Source organism: Lissotriton vulgaris, chromosome 10 (assembly GCF_964263255.1).
Source record: "Lissotriton vulgaris chromosome 10, aLisVul1.2, whole genome shotgun sequence".
Classification (NCBI taxonomy): Eukaryota; Metazoa; Chordata; class Amphibia; order Caudata; family Salamandridae; genus Lissotriton; species Lissotriton vulgaris.
In genome coordinates this window covers 937,366,915-937,391,467 of record NC_141698.1, presented here as the reverse complement: position 1 = coordinate 937,391,467, position 24,553 = coordinate 937,366,915, and the positions used below count along the sequence as shown (strand labels likewise).

The following is a 24,553-nucleotide window of genomic DNA, read 5'->3' as shown; positions in this document are numbered from 1 at the left end:
GTCCAGGCTAACGATAGGGCATTGCGCAATGAGCCTTGGTGATGGAACCTGCTGGCGTAGGCTCGACACTTTCTGTTGGTGGGCGTTGCAAAAAGGTCCACCTCTGGTGTGCCCCATTTTTGGAAGAGTAGATCTAGAACTTGTTGTTTCAGCCCCCACTCGTGACTGACTGAGGCAGCCTGCTCAGCCTGTCTGCTCCCTCGTTGAGCACTCCTGGTAAGTGCTCCGCCTTTAGAGAAATTCCATGAAGAATTGTCCATTCCAGAATCTGTTGGGCCTCTCGCGACAAGGGGAGTGACTTTGTCCCTCCTTCCTTGTTCACATAATGCATCGCCGTGGTGTTGTCCGTCCTGACTAGCACCTGTGAACCCTGGAGACGCGGAAGAAAGGCTTGAAGAGCTAGCCTGATCGCTCTCAGCTCCAACAGGTTGATGTGTAGCTTTTGGTCGCTTGGAGACCAATGGCCGCTGACTTGCAGGTCCTGCATCACTGCTCCCCATCCCTCCAATGACGTATCCGTCGTCAGTATGTGAGGCGATGGACCGCTTGCGAAGGATAGACCTTGGCATAAGTTTTGTTGATTCGACCACCAAAGCACTGCCTCCTTCATTTCTCGAGTGACCAGTACTTTGTCATCGAACGATCCGTGCACTTGTTGCCACTGGAGGTCCAGTTGCTCCTGCAGGGGGCGCATCCGGAGCCTGCAATGCGGGATCAGGGGAACACAGGATGACATCACCCCCAACAGCGACTTGTAGCTGCGTACAGAAAGACACTTTTTTCTTTGAAGGTTTCCTGCCAATCTTTGCAGTTTCTGTATCCTTTCCTGAGTAGGAAACGCCTTTGAGAGCCGCGAATCCAACATCGCTCCCAGGAACCGCGCTGTCCGTGACGGCAGCAGCGTGGATTTTTCCCTGTTCAAGGTGAGACCCAGATTTTGGAACAGAGTGGTGCAAGCCTGCACCGCGTCCTGCGCTAATGCTCTGGTCGGGGCCTTCAGTAACCAATCATCCAGGTAAGAGAAGACCTGGAAGTGTTTTTTTCTCAGAAATGCTGCTACAGGTGCCAGCACCTTCGTAAAAATCCTTGGAGCAGAGCGCAGGCCGAACGGCAAGACTGAACTGAAAATGGCTCTTGGCTACTGTGAAGCGTAGGAACCTTCTGTGCGCTGGGTGAATTGGGACATGGAAGTACGCGTCCTCCAGATCGAGTGTGGCCATATAATCCCCCGGGTTGACCATCTTTAAAACATCCTGTAGGGATACCATCCTGAAGGATAAGGAGATGAGATAGGCATTTAGCTCCCCGAGGTCCAGGATGGGACGCCATTTCTCCTGCGTTTTTCTCACTAGGAAGAACCTGGAGTAGAAACCCTGGCCCCGTTGATTGGAGGGGACCGGTTCTATTGCTCCTTTGCGAAGCATCTGCTGGATCTCTAGCCGTAGGAGATCTCTTGGAGGAGGGAGCAGTAGGCAGAGCCAGGAGGCCGTTATTGGCGTTTGGACGAGTCTCGTCCACGGGCAGCTTGCTTGCCTTTATTGTAAGGCCGTGAATAACCAGAGGACTGGCCCTGTCTCTGTTGGTAGGACTGGCGGTTTGGCTGGTATCCAGAGCTGTTCGAAGAATAGCGCTGTTGTTGGTATGCGCCCCTGTAAGTGCCACCTCTGCCTCTCGCGCCCCTAAAAGGAGTTTTGCGGTACTGGAGCGTTCCCAGCGACCTAGCCGTCTCCGTGTCTTTTTTAATGTCCTGAAGCGTGTCGTCGATCAATTTGCCGAAGAGTGACTCGCCGTCAAAAGGTAGATCAAGAACCTTATTTTGGATTTCTGGCCTAAACCAAGTCGCTTTTAGCCACCCCTGGCGTCTTAACACTGCCGCTCCTGCCAAAGCCCTAAAGGATGTTGTGGCAATGTCCATGGCACAGTCTATGATCTCCATGGAGACCGCTTCACCTTCTTGCAAGGTCTTCTTGGCTTCCAGCCCTGATTCTGGTGGAAGTTGATCCAAATAAGGAGCTATATCGCACCACAACTGGCGATCATATCGTCCCAGTATTGCCAAAGCATTGGCGGTGCGAACCAGAAGGCTAGCAATGGATGAAAATCTCTTGCCTGTGCTATCCAACCGCCGTCCATCTTTGTCAGGAGGGGCCGTCAAGGGAGCAGAAGGGTTCCGTGACTTCCTTTGTGCTGCCTGTGAAATTACAGAGTCCGGCTTGGGATGAATTGTCAGGGCAGCCGGTCCATCGTCCGGCGCTTTATACTTTTTGTCAAGGCGCGGCAGCACAGGGACCACCGTCGCTGGGTTTTTCATGGTCTTCAAACCCTCCACCCATAGATGTTCCACAATCGGAATGGACCTCGTAGTCTTGCGATGTGTGTCTTTAAAATCGTACAAGAAACAGTCTGTGGTTTGTGCAGGCAATACCAACTTAAATCGGCCGGCTGCACGTTCCATCAGTTGTTGAAAACTGCCGATGTCAGCAGGAGGAGAATCACCTAGGTCCTGGTGTGGTGAAGCTGGATCCGGGTGGATGTAGTCATTGTATTCATCCCCTTCCTGATCCGAGTCTTGATTATTACCGGATGACCCATCCGTATCATTATCATTATCCCCATCCGGATCATCTGTTGGCTCAGACATAGCCTGGGGCACTGGCCGCTGTGGTTGAGGAGGAGTCTGTACTGGGTGTACAGGTGGGACAACTGAAGAGTGGTCCTTCACTGGTGTTGACGGAGCAGACCTTCTCGGCGCTGGGCGCTCGGCTTTGGATTTATAGTCTTGCAACATTTTGTGCAGGTCATGTAGGAAGGACGTCGGGACTGAAACCATGCCTTGTGATTCATATTCCCTTGGGAGGTCTGTTTGTGGGTAGTCACTTCCACCTTGTTCATATGCCTCCTCCGAGTCTGTCTCTTGACTTTTAATGAGAAGCTGAGATGGGCTATTCGCATAATCAAAGCTATCCTGACAGTCTTCCTCAGAATCCTCCTGGTCCAGCAACCTCGTGGGAGGTAATGAGGACACCCTCCTTGGGGATGTCATTTCAGGCGTGATCCTTGTGAGGGACATCGTCACCCTTCTCTCTGCAGCCAGTATTGTTGGTTTTTCCGTTGACGCCGGTGAAATCCTCGTCGACGAGATAGGAAAAGAAGATGTCGTCGTCGACGCCACCGACGACGAGCCCGCCGTTGATGTAGAAATCGTTGTCGTCGAAGCACTCGTCGACGACATGACCGTCGTCGACACCATCGTCGTCGCCGACGTCGTAGTCAGTACTGCCGTCGTCAACGGTATTGCCGTCGTCGACACCGCCGTCGACGGTTTCTTGGTCGACAATGTGTTCGTCTACGGCATAGTTCCCGTTGACGCCGTAGTCGTCGAGCTCTTCTTCGACGACGGAGCTTTCGTCGTCGACGAGCCAGTCGACGGGACCAATTGGATCTTGGGCTTCATTTTCGTCGTCGACGGAGCCACCGTCGACGAAGTCTTCGTCGTAGAGGACTTGGAACTCCTCTCTGAAGAGTGTGATGAGGGTTTCTTGAAGGCTGGGTCTGTCTTCTCACCCTTAGGAGGCGAAACCAGTTCTGCCTTGCCCGACCCACTGTGGTGGGGGGAACCTCCTGATCCCCGGCCATCAGACTCCCTGGGGGTCTTCTTTGAAGCCTTAGAGGGGCGCCCAGTAGAGGAAGATGGGGAACCTCTACCCCTTTTCACTGACATTCTAGAAGAAGCACAGGACACCGATTCCTCCTCATCACTGGAAACTCCATGTTTCCTTTCTTTCTGCCTCTGCAACCATGTAAGAAGCCTTCCAGCCCGATCTCTCAAGGTCTTGGTGGAGAAAGTGCGGCAAATCTTACAGGCCTCTGCCTTGTGATCTGGATACAGGCAGTAGATGCAATCCTTGTGTTTGTCTTCCACAAACAGCCTTTTCTTCCCACAGGTGGAACAGGGTTTGAAAAGGGCTTTTTTCTTCTCAACCTCCGACATTTTGATGAAGAAAGAGATTCCTGAAGAAATCTGAAGGAAATTCTGAAGAAATATCTGTAGAAATGAGCTTTAAAGAGTAGAAATAGAGCAGAGCTCAATGGAGACTCCCTAGCACAACGTGCGGTAGAAAATCTAAGGCTCCGAGGTTCCTTCAGGAAGGTTCTAAGGGTGAGGCTCTTCTGATTGGCTGACGCCTAGAGTTTGGTCTCTTTTACAAAAAGAGGCTGATATGTTACAAAAGGGAATGAGGCCTAGGCCTTTCCTCTCTCTTTTGTACCTACTACTATGATATTTTTTATTACCGAGACTCCCAGTCCGACGACGGGGAATGATACATAGCATGGGAATCTATGAAAGTTCCAATACTGGGGCAACTCCTTTTTCTCTTCTCTGGTGCTGATCTTTCACCCCTACCTCCTTCTTTAACTCCCTGTTCTCTTCTCCTGTGCTGATCTGCTGCTCTCTTCCACCCCGCTCCTTCCCTACCTCCCTGCTCTCTTCTCTTCTCCTGTGCTGATCTGCTGCTCTCTTCCACCCTGCTCCTTCCCTACCTCCCTGCTCTCTTCTCTTCTCCTGTGCTGATCTGCTGCTCTCTTCCACCCTGCTCCTTCCCTACCTCCCTGTTCTCTTCTCCTGTGCTGATCTGCTACTCTCTTCCACCTCGCCTCCTTCTCTAACTCCCTGTTCTATTCTCTTCTGGTTCTCTTCTGCTCCTCTCTTCCACCCACTTCCTTCTCTAACTCCGTTCTTTTCCCCGTGCTGATCTGTTCCACTCTGCCTCCTTTAACTCCCGGTTTTCTTCTCCTGTGCTAATCTGCTGCTCTATTCCACCGCCTCCTTCTTTAACTCCCTTGTCTCTGCTACTGTGCCGATCTGCTGCTCTCTTCCACCCCACCTCCTTCTTTAACTCCCGGTCTTCTTCTCCCACGCTGATCTGCTGTTCTCTTCCTCCCACCTCATTCTCTAACTCCCTGTTCTCTTCTCCTGTGATGTTCTTTCTGCTATCTTCCATCCGCCTTCTTCTCCAACTCCCTGTTCTCTTCTCCTGTGCTAATATGCTGTTCTCTTCCACCGGCGCCCTTCCTTAACTCCCCGTTCTCTTCTCCTGTGCTGATCTGCTGCTCTCTTCCACATACATCCTTCTCTAACCGCGCGCGCACACACACACACATACAACCGCACACACACAACCACACCAGACAATCTCACATACAACCACACCCACCCACACAACCATACACACAACCACACACATCTATCTATAGCCCGCACTCTATCACCCTCACTCTCACGCAACCACACCCACAACCACACACACACAACCACACGCATCTATCTATCAATGGCCCTCATGCTATCTAGCCATTAATGGCCCTCACTCCATCTATGGCCCTCACTCCATCTATGGCCCTCACTCCATCTAGCTATCTATGGCCCTCACTCCATCTAGCTATCTATGGCCCTCACTCCATCTAGCTATCTATGGCCCTCACTCCATCTAGCTATCTATGGCCCTCACTCCATCTAGCTATCTATGGCCCTCACTCCATCTAGCTATCTATGGCCCTCACTCCATCTAGCTATCTATGGCCCTCACTCCATCTAGCTATCTATGGCCCTCACTCTATCTAGCTATCTAATGCCCTCACTCCATCTAGCTATCTAATGCCCTCACTCCATCTAGCTATCTATGGCCCTCACTCCATCTAGCTATCTATGGCCCTCACTCCATCTAGCTATCTATCACCCTCACTATCTCGTTAATGTCCTGATGAAGGTGGCGACTCAATAATTATCACCACCAAAACACATGGACGTTCCTTTTTGGTACATGGTTACATCCAAGGAACCTCCCTATAGCCAATAGTATCATGAAATAGTGGACTGATGAATAGCTATTGAGTGATTCCTTTTGGAGTAACAGTTTAGTGATATTTTGATTGTTTACACTTAATTTGTCTCTGGGGCGGGGGGGGGGGGTATCTGTTGGTCATCGTTTTGATGTATTGTATAATCGTGTTTTTTATCCTCAAAAGACTTTTTAACTGAAATATTATACACTAAAACAAATATTTTATTGTATGGATTTTTGATTTCCTTATCCTTGTGTGTATTATGGTGGTTTGTTTTGGGTTCATACAGGAATGAATGTGTTTTCTGTGATTGTTTGAACCAGTACTATAGATGAATATTTTTTTTTATATAGCTGAATAAAGATTTACTGTAGCCCCAAGAAAGTCTTTTTCTTACCTGTGGTACCCTGTCTCTTGGCAAGTGGGGTTGCTCCATTTCTCTTATTTATATTCAAAATTTTCGCCTGGATCTCTGCCTTGAAGCCAGATATTTGCAGTATTGAGAGGAGACGTAGGATAATCCCCATCATCAGCTGTCAGCTTGAGGTGTCTGCTGCATCCAATGTCGATTCCAGGCATGTGTTGCCTAGGTTTTTTTCCTATTCTGCCAGGTGTGCAGCGTTCCTTTTGAACTATTCTGACAGATGCTTCATAAGTTCAGCCATCTTCTCCCAATGTTAATATGCATGTCTGTTCAGGAGGGCATTCTAGTTAGCGTTGTGTCACTGTTTTGCTGCAGTGCACTCAAATTTTTGACTCACAAGTTCCTTCCGCTTGCTCTACTTGTCAGGAGGGGGTCCTAATGATGAGGGAATGCTGGCCTTCTTCTGTGCTGTCGAGGTGATCGAATCACCTTGATGTATGCTGGGTCCTTTGATGAATACTGGTATTTCTTTTCCACCCTTGGAGTCACAGCTCCACAAGTGGCAGGTTCTCTGAAAGCCTCACTTCCTTGATCTAGTACATTAGGGAGCATAGGCAGGAATTGGTGTTTAGCTAAGAGGGTATCCAGCAGGAAACAAGAGTGCAGTTTTTCTTCCTCCAGCTGCACTCCATATGCATGTTTTGGAAACTTGGTTATACATGCCATGTCATCCAGAGGAGAAGGTCTCGATAAATAGGCGTGTACATCTTCCTCCAGGAAGTCTGTCTCCAGGTCTTGCCACTGCGACTTAGTGTATTTGGTTTCCCCGAGCCTTGATAGATCCCCTCTAGTTGTTACTCTTCTTCCTCCTGAGGCTTTGGTGTCAGAGGAGGTGTGAGCTCTTCGACGACTTTCTCGGACTGTCCTTTTGGAGGTATTCAAAATTCCTTTAAAAGGATTCGTCGGGGGGGGGGGAAAAAGGGATTTTATGTACGGCGGCCATTTTGGCTTGGAGACAGCTTTTCTTCCTTTTGATTTTGGCTGGTTTTTCTTTGGCGTCGAGGACCAACATAGATTTCCTCTTTGACGTTGAAGAATCCTTTGATGACATATTGGTCGTCGAGCTTCTAAGTTCTTCTCGAGACCTAACCTTTTTCTATGAAGAAGCGTCTTTCCCTCGACTGACCTTCAATGTTTTGGGCTTTTCTGGAGATCTTCCTCCTGCTGTGTCCTTTTCGAAGGAACCAAGGGGCTCTGTCTTGGGGCCTGATTTTGCTTGGCGAGCGTTTGACAACAAGGCTCACTTCGGCACACTTCAGTCCCATTTTTGGGACTCTGGCCTTTTTTTTTCAGTGCCTCACCTCCTGGCTCTTGGTTGCCTGAGATTAGACATTAACGATCCTCAAGTCAGTGTCCGATATATTTCACTAGCCACCATCAGCGACATTCTCCTAGTCGCTAGACAGACCCAGATCTCTCAGGGATGGATTTGTTCCTAGTCCCTACATAGAGTGATGTGCTCCCATTTGCTTCTCCCTCACCCTCAGCGTCTTAGGTGTGAACAGGACACAGGCATTGCAGTTTTCACTTCAATGTTCCACAGGCAGGCAGAGGTTGCAGATCGGGTGTCCTGCGAGAATTTGTGGTTGCAACTCAGGCACAATTGGAGTAGAGCCTTCTCCATTAGGCCGTACAGGGAGCCCATTGTCTGGGCATTTCACAAAAAATGTTGAGGGAAACAGTCTCCTTCCCTCTCGACTTCTCCTCCGGTGCCTCTTTGTCGGTGTTCTTCTCCAAATTTGATGAAACTGTCAGTGAACTTCTGACGAACCTTGTATGATTTTTGTTCATCGTGCTGGAGAGCCTTTAGACAAGCATCCAGACCCAATGGCACAAAAAATAATCTGAAGATGGAGACCAAAGGTGGGTGCTTCCGGAGGAGGGTGTACAACATCACAGGACTCACCAAATGGGGTGTCAGTCGATGCCCAACAAGAAAAACAAAAAAATAGAACTACAATAGAGGAGAATTCCAGAACCAGCCACTAGATGGGGAATTAATGCACAGCAGGTAAATCCAGAAAAGATTCATGCTGCAAAATTTAAGGTATTTTGTAGAACCCGCTTCGAATGGCATGGGTAGGCCAGGGAGAGAGATGAGATTCGAATCCGGCCATTTGCAAGCATCTCTAAAGGCTGCAGCAGGAAAAACACGCTGTTTAACAAATATTATTAATGTACTAGGAAGGTGTGGTTACATCTGTAATGAATGCACTTCACCTAGACTTGCCTGGGAACTGTACCGTGGAGTAAATTTCCACGGCTGGACAAGGGTATAACTACCTGCGTTTAGATTTTGTTTTGCCAACTCCCGGGGTTTCCATGTCATTCAGCTGAATAAAACTTTGCTCTCAAAGAATATGCTGAGGAATTTTATTTAAACTTTGGACGTAGACAAGTTTTCACGACAAGGTTTATTACTCAGGAACTCTTCTGCTGTGGAGTGCAGAGCATTTCTGAGACCAAACATTTGTGATGTACTTTTATACTTTTTTTCACAACTTAACTTAAAAAAAAAAAAAAAGGATTTAATACACGTTTGCTTAGTTGGTTTTCATTACACCATTTTAATTTACTTTATAAAAATAAGCATTTGGGGGAAAAACTATCAATTCAAACTGAAATATTGCTTCGGTCTTCTGAGGCGACAAAACTAGCTGTAAAACTGCACACAACAATGTCAATGTAACTTAAAAAGTGGAGTATTTTCATGTGTGGCTTAACACTGCAGACCTTGCATTACCAATAATAATTTTATAATACAGTGCTGAAACAAAAACATCAGGTTAACAAAAAGAAAGGTTTCTGCATGTTTCTAATTTCATCCTCAGGAACTGACTGCAAACTGTTCAAAACTGTGTTGAGTGTCACTTGAGAGGTCTCAGTTTTGTATTCATGTTAATCACATCTGAATCCAGATACAGGTGCGAGCGTATCATAGTAAGTGGTTTGCTTTTCATGTCCAAGCATCAGTCACGAGGTCTCCATTTTATATCCATGTTTCTCCAACTCAGCTCTGCATGACAAAGAAATTGAGGGATACTTTAAAATTGTACATATAAACATGTCTATTACATATTCAATTTTCTTCTTTCTTCTTACAATTCTACTCTAGCTGGGACAGGATTTGGTACGTTCCAATATGGCTCCTTTAATAATAAGTACTTTACATAGTTTATGTACGAGCTAGCTTCATTGCTCATTCAGCACACAAGACAAAGTTAGCTGCTGGTTACACTAAAGATGGAGTAAAACCAGAATTCTGTGAATAATGAAATTGCTCACGTATGAACTTCTATGTTAAGTTGCTCCTCTGATCGAAAATGTCTGTAAAGAATTTCCTTTGGGAAAAATTCAGCTAGAAGTACATCTGCTGTATTTTCCTTACCGGCCGAAGAGGTGAAAACTGAATCAGGTGACAAAACGGTGCTTCTACATGATGCCCAAGTCAAATGTTCTCAATTCTAATGGTTTCAGAAAAGGTACACACAGCTATCACTATAGTACTCTTCCACCTTAGCCACAACAATAGAATATATATTGGAACACTCTTTCTAATACTTCAGAAACTAGAGCATCTGGAATGTAGCCGCTAGAAGCTACCAACCTTGTAATGAGGAGACATGTCACACCTTCTCATTTCCCTGTGCTTCTTATCTGCTGGTGAAAAGTGCTGCACAAATACAAACTACCGCACACCGAATGGTGATGAGACCAAAATCTTGGCGGTAGACAACCAACCCCAATTGTAGGGTCCTCATCTGTGGCATATTACTCTTGAGACCTGCTCCACTCCAGTGCCAGTTGTGAAAAATGTTGGTTTCTGGCTAGACAGTAAGCGCCCAATGAACACCCAGATTACTAAGATAGTGGCCACCTGCTTTGGAATGCTTAGATGGGTGAGAAAGATTCTGGGTTACCTTCCATTGCCAGCATACAGAACAGCAATACAGGCTGTGATCCTCTCCCAATTGGACTTCGACAACATTCTGAATCTGGGTGTTACCAAGGGTGCTCTCAAGCTACTGCAGCTAGTACAAAATGCTGCTGATATGCTCCTTCTAAAGCTGCCTAAATTCAAGTCCAAAGCAGAGTTTTTGCACGAGCTCCACTGGCTGCCAATGGAAAAAATTATTTCAAAGCACTAGGTTATATGTACATACTTTCATATGTACATACTTGGTATCACCCCACAAACCACACTGCTCCCTACAGTCGAGCAACTCCAACCTTCCCTTAGTTCCTAGAGTAAGATGAACATGCCAAGGATACTGGGCATTCTCCTACCTAGGGCCCAAACTATGGAACGCAAGGCCACAGTAACGGAGATCTGTAAGTCTGTTTCATTCTTTCGAAAACTACTAAAAACCTGGCTGTCGAATGGAGAATATCATTTTAGAAAAAAAGGACCATGTGGGGGCTTAGCGCCAGGATACCCATTGCGGGTAGCTGCGTGTTTAACAAAACACTAAAAATAGATACAATTAAAAAGGATAACTAAACAAGTATTGAAAAACCTTGTCACCATGTTGGCTTTCACACATTCCACTGGATAAAGGACAGAAACTAGACATGCTAACTAGTCTGCCTCACACCTCCCCTCAAATCATGCAGAGAAACTAAAAGCATGATGCATGAGTCAAGCATGAGTAGCGCCGCCCAGTCCGTTTTCAGACTATGAGAAAGACACAAGTGGACTTGTGGACAGATGCACAAGAGATGAGCAATACATAAGATGCATACAATGAGAGAGATGAACTAGGGGACACATCAGACTGGAGAGGGGAGCAAGTGACAACTTGTATACGAGTGTACATGCTTAATGATAAAGGACGTCAGTCAGTAGCAAGACTAATCAAGAGTGTGAGGCATAAGACAGACTTATCAGGGAATGGAAGTGCTAGATATGCCTTTTGTGGGAACGGTGCACACGACCGATGAGAACAAGTAAAAGTAAGAAAGTAAGGCAAACGGGGTTGACATAAGGAACATGAGATGACTTGCACTGAAGATAGATGAGTAAGTTGAATGAAACCGCAACCAGATCAGAAAGCGGAACATAGGATACGCTTGAAGAAAGTGTAAGATGGAGGAGAGAGGAGACCAAGAGTTAAAATGAATGAGTTGTGGTACCAACACAGTCAGTGAGCGATTTGTCTGAAGCACAGCATGAAAAACACTGAAAGAAGGGACAGGATGGCTGACAGAGGGAAGTCACCAGCCAGATCTGAGCGAGTTTGAAAACGGGTAATACGTGTACAGAACAGATGAGGGAGGCGATTAAGACAAGTGGATGAGAGCGGACACTAAGGCACAATATAAATGAGTCAGGCAGAAGGCAAATCAGAGTATAAAAGGCACCTACTAGATGAGAGGAAAGCAGTGTGCAGAATGGATGAGAAATGATGCACTGCATGGGTAGGAAGAACGGTGAAGATTGATGAGCAAGGGTGATGAGAGGCAGCGTTTTATACGAAAAGAAATAGGACGGAAAATGCAGGGGCTGTCAATAACCCCTTTGAACACCTATGCCCGATTGGAATTCCTGGACTCAGGAGATCCACATTTATCAACACCTGGACCCATTTGCCCTGCTAACATGCAAGGTTGAGGCTTAAAAGACATGTTTGCTTTACCGCAACAGAACCCTAATCAAAGGATTGACTTCCTATAGTACATTGTATGCCAGGTGGTCATTTAGAGAAGAACCACAATTACTAACCACTGACAACCCATTTAGTGGCCCCTAGAACACCTCAGATTAGACCCAATGATATTCAAAGCAGTCTTAGGGCAGCCCAGTCCGAAATGCCAAACCAGGTCTTCTCACCAGAATACAAGAAACTTAAGACTGCTTTCGACATATTTATGCCTCTTCATTGTGGTACAGCTTGGTTCCAGTGGCAGTCAGCATAGGACCCTCAACTGGGCATACCTTTGGCCACTTAGTATCATTCACAGGCTCAAGCAACATGGTTGAAGATGTATCTGAAAAACTCTCCTCCAATGACACATTCCTGTTTGCGGAAGTGTGGGTGTAAAGTTTCTGGTACAGTAGTTGGTCCTCTAATCTTTAAGCTCCGTCAGACCTGGTATGTTTTCAGAGGGCAGGAAACCAGCGACCAGTACTACACCAGACTAGTGTGTTGCTTGTCAACTCTGGTGCTAGAGTCTGTTGGGCTCAACCCATTGGCATACTTTCTGGTGTGGATGACTTCCGCTCCCCATGCCCAGAGTTTCATACAGTTGATGGCACTGAATTCCAGGAGTGGGTTACAGCCCGTCACAAAAAATGCACAGGCTGGAGTAGTGATAAATGTATGCATAAATTGTAAGTGGAAGTCTTTGCCACCCACTCCCCAAGTATGTGTTGTATTTGTGTGTGACTGATTGGGTACAAGTGGGGTGTTTGGAGTTCTTGCGTGGGTATCTATGATACCCTTAAAGCGATAGGGTGATCGATGAGGTAAATGGTAGCCAGAGAGAACTGTCTTCGCAACAATAGCATATCCCTGTAAGCCGCTCCTTTAGATTTCTCCTGTGCTTCTGGAATGAATACTGAAGCCATGTCTATTTTGTATCTTCAATTTCCATTCCCCTGCATGACGTATTGAGCTCAGGCTGAAACTATGAACGAGTTCCAGCAGGTCAGGGTGTGACCTAAGGGAAAGCTGCAAAGATAAGACTGAACTATTATCCCACCCATCCTGTGCTTCAGGCTAGAGTCAGAAACCATTGACCAGCATCACACAAGAAGAAACGTTAATGTCCTAAACATTTATTTGGAGACACAGTTACCCAAAAGATAAATGCAATGTTTGCCCCGTCCCGAAAGTTGTTTGGCCATTTGTGTAAGCCAACTGCCCGTATGAAAAAAATATAAAGTAGTACCTCTCATACAGTCACTATTTACCAGAATTGGTGAACAACTTTACGAGGTTAGGCTGCCCTGCATGCAGAGAACATTCCCTCAACCACTAATAAGCTTAAGATTCCATTTACCCATACAGCCTCTAACCCTTCAGCCCTTTTAGTGCCAGTGAGGATTACAATATGGTTACCCCTAAATTGAACTGCACATGGAAACACCATTCAATTGGACATTACAGCACAGAGCCTACAAATGACCTCATCCAAGCAAGTAATTATTTTAAGAGTCAAAAGCTGCATCCAATCACCTTACAACAAACGGAGAGGTTTAATACCTACAATTACATAGGTATGATCACTGCTGGCAATATAAGCAGGATCGGACATAAGAGTTTAAAAATCTCAACTGTTCTTTTGATTTAAGCATGGCATTTAACAGAGAAGGCATCGGCAAAAGATATACATATCCATATACACTTAAGCAAGGCTGATGATTTTTGGTTATGAACTAACAACAATTATACCAATGCTAGATTATGAGAGTGAAATTCATTAATGGGGCATGGATCGCATCCTCCGTTTTGGAAGCAGTCAGCATAGTATTTATGCATAGTGTCAGTCACTTGTATTTAGAATCAAACTGTATGCTATAAAGGAACAGCACTTTACAGCATGCAGAGCAGCTGCCACCAATCTAAAAGGAGCAAAAAATGCAGCAGTAAGGTATAGATGGGGATGTTGAAGCCGGGAATTCACAGAGGTGAAAGGAAGATTTGAACTGAGAAGCAATGACAGCTTGTTAGAGGTGGGGATTGAAGGGGATGCAAGAAGGTGGGAAGGGACAAAAGGGGAAGCCAGCCAGAGGAGTGAAGATGGGTGGAGGGCACGAGCAGCTATGGTGCAAAGGATGACGGACAGTGAAAAGAATTAGGGAGTGACGTGGGAGGCCTGAGGAATGAGGACTGCTTAAATCCTTCACAGTCACCAAAACTCAATGGAACAGTAATGGGAAAATGTAACCTTTCATGAAATGCCACGATTTACCCTGTCCAACTGCAAAGCAGCATCCTCTGCCCAACCCAGGACAGAGCAAAAGAGGGCCTGGACGTAGCCCTGGTTGTCGGACCCCACAGGTACACCCCGGAGACGGACATTATTACGTCAGGATCAATTCTCAAGGTCTTCTGACTGGTCCCGGAGTTCATCATGTTGCTTGTGGAGAGAGAGATAACCTCCCGTGGGAGCATTTTCACCTCCTCACCCTTTGCCAATTCGTTGTCTATCAGGCAGGAGACTTGCTCACCCACAAGTTCAACACCTGTCTCACTTCACCAGATCTTGAGAGGTCTCTTGAAGTCCTGGATATCTGCCTTGAGGAAGACAAACAGGAATGCCCGAGTCACTGGGGCTGGGTCGGGTCGGGTGGGGGGGCGGAACGCTGCAAGCCTGCCACAGGGTCCCTTGAGGCAGCTGGTGTAGAGCAGGTGTGCACATCTTGCACAGAGTGCTTCGATTTGCCTTTCACTACTGCCATGAGTAGTTGGGTTTGGAGTCAGTTATGGGGATCTGTCCTCAACACTGCAATGCTCTGTTCGCCGCCCAGAAGGCCCCCCTTGCGATGGCTCCATCTGACAACGGTCCCTCAGAGGGCAAAAGTCAATGTAGGGAGTGTACCGGCCGTCTCTAGGCAGAACTGGGGGCTGATAGACAGGGAGCGCTGGAACCTGGGGGGGTGGGGGGGGGGGGGATGGGGATTGATGGATGTTGGGGGTCTGCAGAGCACCCACCAGTGTAAGGCTGCCAGCACTTGAGAGATAAGGGAATGATTTCACTCTGGCCCCTTGATCCGGTCCGAGCTCCACTTCAGGCCCTAAGAGGCTACAGCTCACGACACACGCCAGGGCCCGCAGGGTCCCAAAAGCAGCAGGAGAGCACTCTCAAAGTTCCACCAGAGTCAGGGTCACAGCTGCTGGCTTACCTTGACCTTCAGCGTTGTAGCACAGGCATCTCTCTGTACTCTGCCTGGCTGGCTAAAAAGGACCGCTGTCACAGGAGGCAGTGCAGCGAGGCATTCAGCCTCGAGTGCAGGTGACCACCATCTTAGCGCTCCTCGGGGGTACCTTGACAGGAAATGCCAGCGAGGCGCCGGTCGCAATGCTGCAGGCTCCCTGCGATGCCCAGAGGGACCCAGTTATGCCCATTTGTCTACGGGACATCGTCATAGCAGGAGTGAGGCGGTGCGGCTCAGTCAGCGACCCCATGATTCAGGCAGACGCCATCTTGTCTGCTTCACAGTCAGCCACCCGAACTGCCATGCCGCGATCTGGTCTGCCCCAGGGCCAGCGTGAGCCCATAAACAAGTGCCCGGCAGTCACTGCAGCATGAGGGAGAAGCTGTCCGGCGTTTATGTGCTCCAGGAAACCGCAAGCTGCAGTTCTAAATGGTCAGGCCGGCAGTGAACCAGAGGGCATGTCCTACATTGCTGCCATCTTAGCCACGCCCCGAAAGTTCATGTTTAGCACATGATCCTTTGTAGATCGTGCTGCTCTGAGGGTTAATGCCCGCCTTCATCATTAATAATTGGAAAAAGCCACCAAGACAAAAAGCCCTACAGTTAAAACATTTTTTTATTTAAATAACATTTTGTCAAAGTAAGAATAATGGAGATTTTCACTTTTTGGGAAACAAAATAACCATGTTAACGTTAGTACAACAACACAGGAGAGGAAAAAAAAATACCTCAATTGATTGGAGAAATCATCTTCTACATTATCATCATCCCAGTTATCTTCCCAAACATGTGCATCTTCATCCTCATCTAAGCCAGTCCAGTCTGTAAAAAAAAGAAAGTGAAATATTAGTATACTACTTCTGGGTGCCACGATCCATGGTGCTTTCATCTCCGGTCGAGCAATTACATTTTTCCGTTACCAAAATGACTTTTAAACGTAAAGTAGTTGTACAAATCTGGCAATTACTATGGAACAAAGAATTTGTGGTCGACCTTTCCTTATTGCACATTTTTTTTTTTTTTTTTTTTTTTAAATCAAAGTATGTTTGATTTTTTTTTTTAGGTCGTCATGTAGATAGATCTTAAGACCCGTTTGGGGGTTTTATGAATGTGGATGTCACCATACTATAATAGCAATCTAGGACCGGACTATCTCAAGGAGGGTGACTTACAAAGAGGAAGACTCAACTCCTTTTCCCCCTTGAAAAGTCTGCAATCTAAGGCTTCCTAAAAAAAATGTTGATAGAATGAAACAAACATTTGCATTGCAATAGGTCTCACATTTACACACGTTTGAGCTATTGGCATTATAAATGACAATACCTCTTATTTTTGTTTTCAAAATATAAATAAAAGGCATTGTCATTTACAATGCCAATAGCTTAAACTTGCGAAAATGTGAGACCTATTGCATTGCAAATGCTTGTTTAAACTTTGCTCACAGACTCCTCTTTCACAATTAGTGTATAATATTTGCACATACGAGTATATTTGGACAGTTGGTTCTAATGACAGCAAGGTCTTGGCCTGGGTCAGTGGCTGGTACCTTGGGCAGGGTCTTGGGTCAGGGCGCTGGGACCCCAGCACCCTGAGTCTGCAGAGCTGTTTGCTGTACAGGGGTGGTTAAAGAATTTCGCTGGGGGAGTTTGTGGAGTTTTGCAGACTCCGCGCAGAGTTCCGAAAAACTTTGATGTGACGCAGATCTTTTTCCCTCAAGTGGCTCACAAACGTTAGGTTGGTGAGTGCTCGTGAGAAAATAAATTGCGCTCTAGATCTCTTACTAGCGTGATTTCTGAACGTGGGTGGCCGTAGCAGGTCGGGACCGCTCAGGTTCAGTAATCTGTCGCTCGTATTGAGGAAGCAAGCACTTGAGTAGAAAGTCGACTTGAGCAGCAGAAAGCAACAGCGCCCTCTGCCATTCGTACTGATTTTACAGTGCAGGACAAACTTCTGGTGCTAAAAAAAAACAGTTCAAGCAGTGCGACTTAACAGACTGCGCGCTGCTGGGGGAACTCCGCGGAGCACAACATAGTTTTTCCGGCAGTTCGTAGATTCCAGCTGAGCAAAACTCAGTGCAGGCTAAGTGTTGTACCTCTGGTACCATGTGTCCTCCCATACAGTGGAGTAACATTAGCCACCGCAGCCCCAACGATGTGGGGGAGCAGCGCTACCTCAAATGATTATTTGCAAACGTGGCACCCCCATTAAAGGTTACAAAATGATGTGAAATGAGATTCTGCTGTTGACATTCCTCTGCAACAGAGAATTTACAAAATGTGCTCATTTCCTGCAGATACCAATTGTAGAACTGCACAACATCATTTGCTGTATTTTAGCTGTTCTAGTTAACTCCAAGGCAGATGCTGCCTTTCAAATGTGACCATAATTCGTGAAGTGTGGTTCTTTCAATCAGCAATAGCTTCTCTGCTAGGGTAGCTGCTAGTCCGATATCAGGTCTTCCACTTTAGATATTTATTCACTAAGGAGGCTATTTGCAAACTTAACTTAAACTTGGAGTCATTTACATGTGTAATTTACTCTTTCCATTAACTTTACTTCTTCTGGCTATTCACAAAATACGTGTAAACTTACTCAAAAGTGAAGACATACATGTATTCACCCACTGGAATAAGTGTGAAGCCAAAATTCCTAGTGTAATTTACTACTTTTATTTAATTCTATGCATCATTCTTAATTATTATTAATGTATAATAGACAATATATATTTTAAGGTGGTAATTTATTTTTGACAAACTTGAGAAAAATATTACTATTAAATTAGCATAAATTTAAAGATGTATTTTAAAATAAAGTTAGAAGTGCTGTAGTGTTTTTGCGTTTATTTAAAAAACAAATACATACAATTTACATTCATAATTAGCATAACAATATTTTTACTAATTTATTATAAAGTTTATTCAACTTTTTAGGTCTCGCCTTCGCAGCGCGCATGCGCTGCAGAGGAAAGAGACCTTCAGCCATCGGTAGAGCTTTCCAGGCAAAAACATGCAAGTGTTGCATTGCTACCAGAGGCTACGCGTGCACGTCTGGCTATTCACTCGCGGGAGAGAGCAGCTGACGCCAAATGTTATCAATTATCGGGGCGCCAGCCCCTCGCTCCCGTGAGGGAATCGCACCGGCCCCCTCCTCTCTCCCCTCCCCCTGCTGCCATAGAAGGCGGCGCGCGCTTGTGCTTGTTTTTTATGGGATGCAGCTTGTTTTCATGACAGAGCAATTTTAGTCACTGCAGGAGTCGTCATCAGTAAATATCAAATATCGGCTCCGTTCCCAGCGGCACGAAAAGACACTGATTAACCTGCGTTGTGAATGATCACGGAGTGACACCCCAGAAACACGCCAGGGCAACGAGAGCCGGGCGAGAATGCCAAATGGGAGTCAGAAGAGCTTCCCCACCGGGTGGTGAGTCGGATACAGGTCGGGTCCAGGGAGGCCAGCACCGGACGTCTAAGGGCGGGGCCCCCGAGCACGGCACCAGGCCTGAAGGGAGGAGAGGCTTACTGAAATCTGAAGGCAGAGAGAAGTGATTCTGCAGGCCACTATTTCCGATCCAGCGCAGAGACATTCGCCGCAAGATAAAGCGGCCGGAATCTACATCTGACCCCAAACAAAGGCCTACCTAACTGACGGCTACCAAACACATCCGAGACATAGAGGTGAGGAGGAGCAGAGTGGAGTGCCCCGCATATGGGACCTATAGCTTGCTGGCCAGGGTGTCATTACTGCACTGGCACACTTCACAACTTCGGGACCCTCAGGATGGTTCTTTGTGCTGTTTGCGTGCTTCAGTTAACTATTTGTGTCATTTGTTCCTATGAGAAGCTGGCGTTCTGTTAAGATGAATGCCGCTGTCACAAGATTTTCACAGTCACCCAATGCACGAAGTATGAATAGGCAAAGTTCCCAGTTTTGTTGGTTCTATAACCTAATTTTTGGTGCGGAGCTCTGGATGAGACTAAAACATGCTGGCTTGAGAAAGACATGGGTTCAGATTCCATTTTGAAATTGTGTGATTTTTGGGCAAATCTTTCTCAATGTGCTTTGAACTGTAAAAGTATATATTTTAATGTGCTTTGAGTTACGTGCCTAGTTATATACCAAGTAGGTTACTGCGTCTCTTCCATTGATCCTTCTCAGCACACATCACGCTGTTGCAGCTACCAGACCCCATACCCAAGATGTTCCTGCTACAATAAAAATGTGATTGATAGCTCCTTTCCCCTGCTCCCTCCCCCCCATCACCTTGCTTTTCAGTGTATTAACTTGTGGAGAGGACTTGTAAACGGTCTTCAAAGAAATAAAGTGTTTACGTGAGTTCCTATAATTCAGTGCAGTGTCATACTCCTTTTCATCCTGCAGGTAAAAACTGCTCTGTGGATAAAGGAGGGGGCATACAGGAATGTTTAAGTGAACAACGGGGTATGAGGTGTTCATGCGATGCTGGTTGCAAACTTCACAGCGATGGTCAGATACATTAATCTTTTTCTCACTAGAGGGTTGGTTTGTTATTCGGTACACTGATGCATTTGCTCAGACTAGTTTTAAAAATCTTTGAAGTGGGCCAGTGGAGTGATGCAAAATGAGGCCCGCTGCCCCCTGCAGAATGTGATGGGGCACTCAAGTCTGCCATGTCTCAGAATCATTGGCTTTAATCTGAATGCTACCCCCTTTAACTGATTGGGGGCCCCTGGAGGGTTGGGGGACTCATGCGCCCCTGGAGTGGATAAGACCAGTGACGCAAAAGCTGCAAACTGCCTTTCACCAAACCCATTGACTGCGAAAGCATGAGTGAAACCCACCGGGCCTAGCTGTGCATCTGCCTCTGCTTGCTCTTATTTTCCACATTATATCTCATCTGTCCGTGCCGAGCGCTTCCCCTGTGTAAGCAGGAGGCAGAGAGCCTGGGTTTTTTAATTAGCTTGCGATCACTGAGCAGCGCGCCCAGGGAGCTCGCGACAGTGCAGCAATCCTGGCATTGTGCCAGACACAGACAAAGCCTCTCTCCAAAGGATGACAGCTACGCTTATTAAGTGAACTGAAAACACTGTGAAATAGCTTATTCTCTACTATGCATTTAAGGTGCACAGTTCCCAAAACGTGTATTACTAAAATGATAATTTATGGGAAAGGCTGGGTCTGGTGAAGAGGTTTTGCTGCATAGTGCACACTGAATTTTTAGCGGTCTTTCTCCGACTTCTTATTTATACATTTCCTCAGTTTGTGATAAGTACAGGTAGGCCAATTTGGTGCAAGTTACATGACTGTCCACAAGAAACCATTAACCTACCCCTCCCTCCTCCTTTAACAGTATTGTTATGATATTGAACACATACTTTTCCAGTCACATGTCTCCAGCACGGACTACAGGCCGCTCACGCAAAGGGCCTAACACAGGTCCCTGTGGCACAGAGGGGCTGAACACTTCAGGGGCCCCAGCTCACCAGGCAGCCACTATTCCGCACAAGGTCAATGAATAATTGTGAGATGTCAGAGACTCAGGGCTCATCACATTCTGCAAGGGGCCCCATCGTTTTGCATTATGCCACTAGATGAGACCTCAATCCTGCCCATGCCCCCATTTCATCCCAATCTCTGTGTCTCAAGCGCTCCACCCAAACCACATGCAATTCCAAAGGCAGTCCATCCCAGACCCAGGACTTCCATCCCAGTGCCAAACCTTTTGTCTTTCGATCTGACTCCAATGACATATCTTTACCAAGCCCTCCACCTCATCCAGAGACCCTGGGATGATGTAGGACCTTCCCCGGGGCTGCTTAGACCCTCCTGATGCCACATTTCTCTTGCATAATGTACTGCAGACCGGTGATTAGCATACAAGGGTCTGGCAATGGTCCTGAGGAAAGGGCAGAAGCACCCATCCCGAGCCTCATCATCGACAAGTTAAGACAGTAAACACCATACTTGCATGTATTTTTCTATGTATCAAACTCCTGTTGGAAAATGTGCATCTGGAAGCAGATTGGAGCATCCTGTATGTATGTTCAAAACACGTCATCCGTTTTTGCAACGGGATAAAATCGGTTTTGTGAAAAATAACCACACCTCTCGCTCACACTTACAATTCATGATTTCCCACTGTGACAGCAATTCAATAACCAGTATTGGCATAGACAATAGATCTCGCCTTTGGGACCATGCACGTGTTTAGCCATGCAACAGTTGATGTTGTTGCACCAAGGATATTGTGCTGCATTACTAAATACTTATAAGTTCCCAAAAGCGAGACCTATTGGCTATGCCATTGCTTGTTAAAATTGGGTCTGCATTTACCATGGGGAGATCGTTGGAGTTTCCCTAAGATAAAGTTTGGGGGAAAGTAACAAGCATTGAAAATGCAATAGGTCTTGCCTTTTATTAGGTTAAAGCTATTTGCTTTGCTATACAATACCATTAGCAAAACAAATGGCTTTAACTTAATCAAAGGTGAGACCTATTGCATTTTTAATGCTTGTTTTCTCTTCTCTAGGAAAGACACTTGGAAGAAATGTAACTACAAACGCAGCAATCAATAGCCCTGAGAGTCAAGCTGAATCAGATAAAAAAAAACTTTTAGCACATCCAGAGATCAGAGCAAAAATGTACGAAGAGGTGTGTGCACCAGGAGCCCGCAGCCGTCACGAGGAGCACCACAGCGACAGTCAACATTGTGAATAACTGTAATGATTGAAGAAAGCAAACATGAACAGCTATTTGGCCATTTGCAAATATAAATTTGACTGTTGGCTTCCTGTAGAAGCAGTATTTCAAATGCCGCTACCACGGTTTGTCACTTTACCAGACAACCCCAAGAGCCTTGTGTGTGCTCACGTCTGAATCTGACATGGGAGTGCGGGGCGAGGTAGCCTGCCAGCTTCTTCCTGTTACTTACCTCCCTGGGGACAGGAGGCCTCAGCACCGACCTGCCCGAGCATCGAAAGCCGAACTCTTTAAAAAAGGAGCGTTACTTTGGGCCGCTCTCTCATAGCAAAGGGCGTTGAAAGCTCATGAAATGAGAACAAATGCCCTGGGGGGGTGGGGGTTGGGGGGTCCTTTTGCAATATAGGACTAAAAAACAAAAACAGAAAAAAACTGCCCATGCAGTATACTAAAGGGCTGCTAACATGCGGAGTATATAGATTGCTAAAGGAAAACCTTTTACTTACAGGTATCATGTAGCATGCACTGAAGGAGAGATGGTATATATGTCCATCTACTCGGATTGCTTTTATTATGACAATTGCGGTCACGAATATACAAAAACGTTGGCAATTGGGGGGGGGGGGGGTTCATTGCACATTATGTTTGGTGAATCGCTAATACCGGCCTTCAACAGCATCATCTCCATAGGCCGTATTGTTAATACTACGTGCTGTTCAGTGTCAACAGTATTACTTTTGCAATGCTGTGTTAGCAATGCCTCAATTTTTTTAAAGTTACTTTTTGGCAAAGGAAGGACCCAGTGGGTACCTGCGCTGCAGATTTCAACGTTCAGACTCTAAATATTGGCCAGTCATCGTTGACATTTTATTTACTTCTTTCTGCTCATGAGGTCGTCCCGCGAGTGGTGTGCAGGCAAGCCCGTCCAGCGAGTGGTGGGAGGAGGGGCCATTGTACGCTGTGCGAGGAGCTCCTACCTCACGGGAAAAATCATGGCGTCAGATGGGCAGTCCTACAAAAAAGGACAAGGCGGTAACCAAGAAGCCCGCTTTCCCATCACATGCCATCGTTAAACATAAACGATGATGGGCACCAATGGAAAGAGGGGCGGGAATTCAAGTATACTTCTGGAATCTTATCTATTCCAAAAGGCCCTCGCAGTGGCGAGAGCAACACATGCGCGCTGCTAACGCCAGGCGAGACCTAAAAATGTTACATACAATAATTTAAATACCAAATTATTTTTCAATCACACCAAAATCTGTGCTTATTTAGAAACTTATTTAGAAACTTTAAAATTGTGGAGCACCTTTTAGCACCCTCTCTGTCAATCAGCGCAACCTGAACAATAATCTATTGCTGATCATTTAAGGAAGCAGCTTTGTGAAGTGATGTGCTATTAAATGTGTGTAATTGAGGCAAATGTGTAGCGGCTGTGTTGTGAAAATAAACATAATGTGGTTTGTGTAATGCCTGTAAAACTGTAAATAAACGACATCGAAGGACCGGTGGGGGGGGGGGGGGGGGGGGGGGGGGGAGGAGAAGAGATTGTGACATTGTTGACTTTGCTATGCTTTAAGAAGGAAGGGGTTTCTATTACAGCGCCTACAAGGTTCTCTATTCTGTCATTAGTCCAAAATCCTTTTCGCCACTGTTGCATCTATGTTCCTGGTGACAAGATCCGTCGCGTCTACTTTGAAACCCCCACGTGAAGGGAAGAGTGGAGGCGATAGTGGAGTCAGGGTCTGCTGCCACGGATCATGCTCTGTGGCAGCTTTACCAAGACTGCCCCGGCCAATCACAGGTGCCGATTAAGTTTAACAGTGAATGAGAGGCGTGTGCACGTGTGAAAGAGCGAGATTTAATAAATAGCTGGATGTTTCAGTCACACAGTTATAACTTCAATGAGTGAGTGAAGGCACGGACAACGGGAGGGAGGCCGGGGGAAGAAGGCACCAAAGCACATCGTGCCTGCAGTAGGAGAACCTTATTAACTAAATGCTCATAGTCTAAATAACAGGTACTGTGTAACACTCGAAGTCAAGGGACCAGTCGCCATGGGAGGTTACAAAAGAGGAAGCAGTACTAGGAAGGGACTAACAAGGCTATCGATTAATCAGACAGATTCATCATCAGCATTTAGGACAGACAATGACCCAAGCCAAACGCAAATATGGGCGGAGCTTCTAATAATCTACAATAAGCCTCGCAGAGCAGCGCGCTGGCTCTAGTTTCAACCTAAAAAACAAAAACGGCAAGATTATCAGGTTTTTCTTTTTCAGCAGTTCAATAATTCTCTATTTTGTACATTTTCAGGTACAGTTTTGTACATTTTCTCCATGTGAACCTTTTCACTTTGTTGCAGTAGTCCCAGAGATGGGAATCAGAGTCTCCGCTACTACTTTTGTTGCAGGTTCTATCAGTTCTCCGGCCAGCTCAGCTTTACAACTCCATCGCTTATGGACACACAACTCAAATTGCCCAGTCATTCAGCTAATAGCCAGGCATGTGAAGGTATGTGGCAAAGGCCCCTCAAGAGTATAGGAGAAAGAGTGTCATAATCTTTCCACTTGGGTTCAATCTAAGGATAGGGTAATTGTAATATTTACTCAGCGAGAAAGCATGGCAGCATAAAATAATAAAAATAGTACAATTAAGCTGGCATGTATAGCATACAAGCCTTGTCACAATCAACACCTGGACTGCTAACTTGTTCAGATGAACTTCGT

General features: G+C 46.2%; 1 long non-coding RNA gene across 1 annotated transcript in view; it reads right to left on the bottom strand.

Annotated features, from left to right (window-relative positions):
• Positions 1–8,627: 8,627 nt before the first annotated feature.
• Positions 8,628–24,553, bottom strand: part of LOC147689036 (uncharacterized) — a 36,859-nt gene continuing 20,933 nt past the window's right edge. Inside the window, exons 2-3 of the long non-coding RNA XR_015300717.1 lie at positions 15,878–15,971; positions 8,628–9,284 (exon numbers count right to left, since the gene is read on the bottom strand). This is a non-coding gene — a long non-coding RNA (uncharacterized LOC147689036). The remainder of the gene's footprint in view (positions 9,285–15,877; positions 15,972–24,553) is intronic.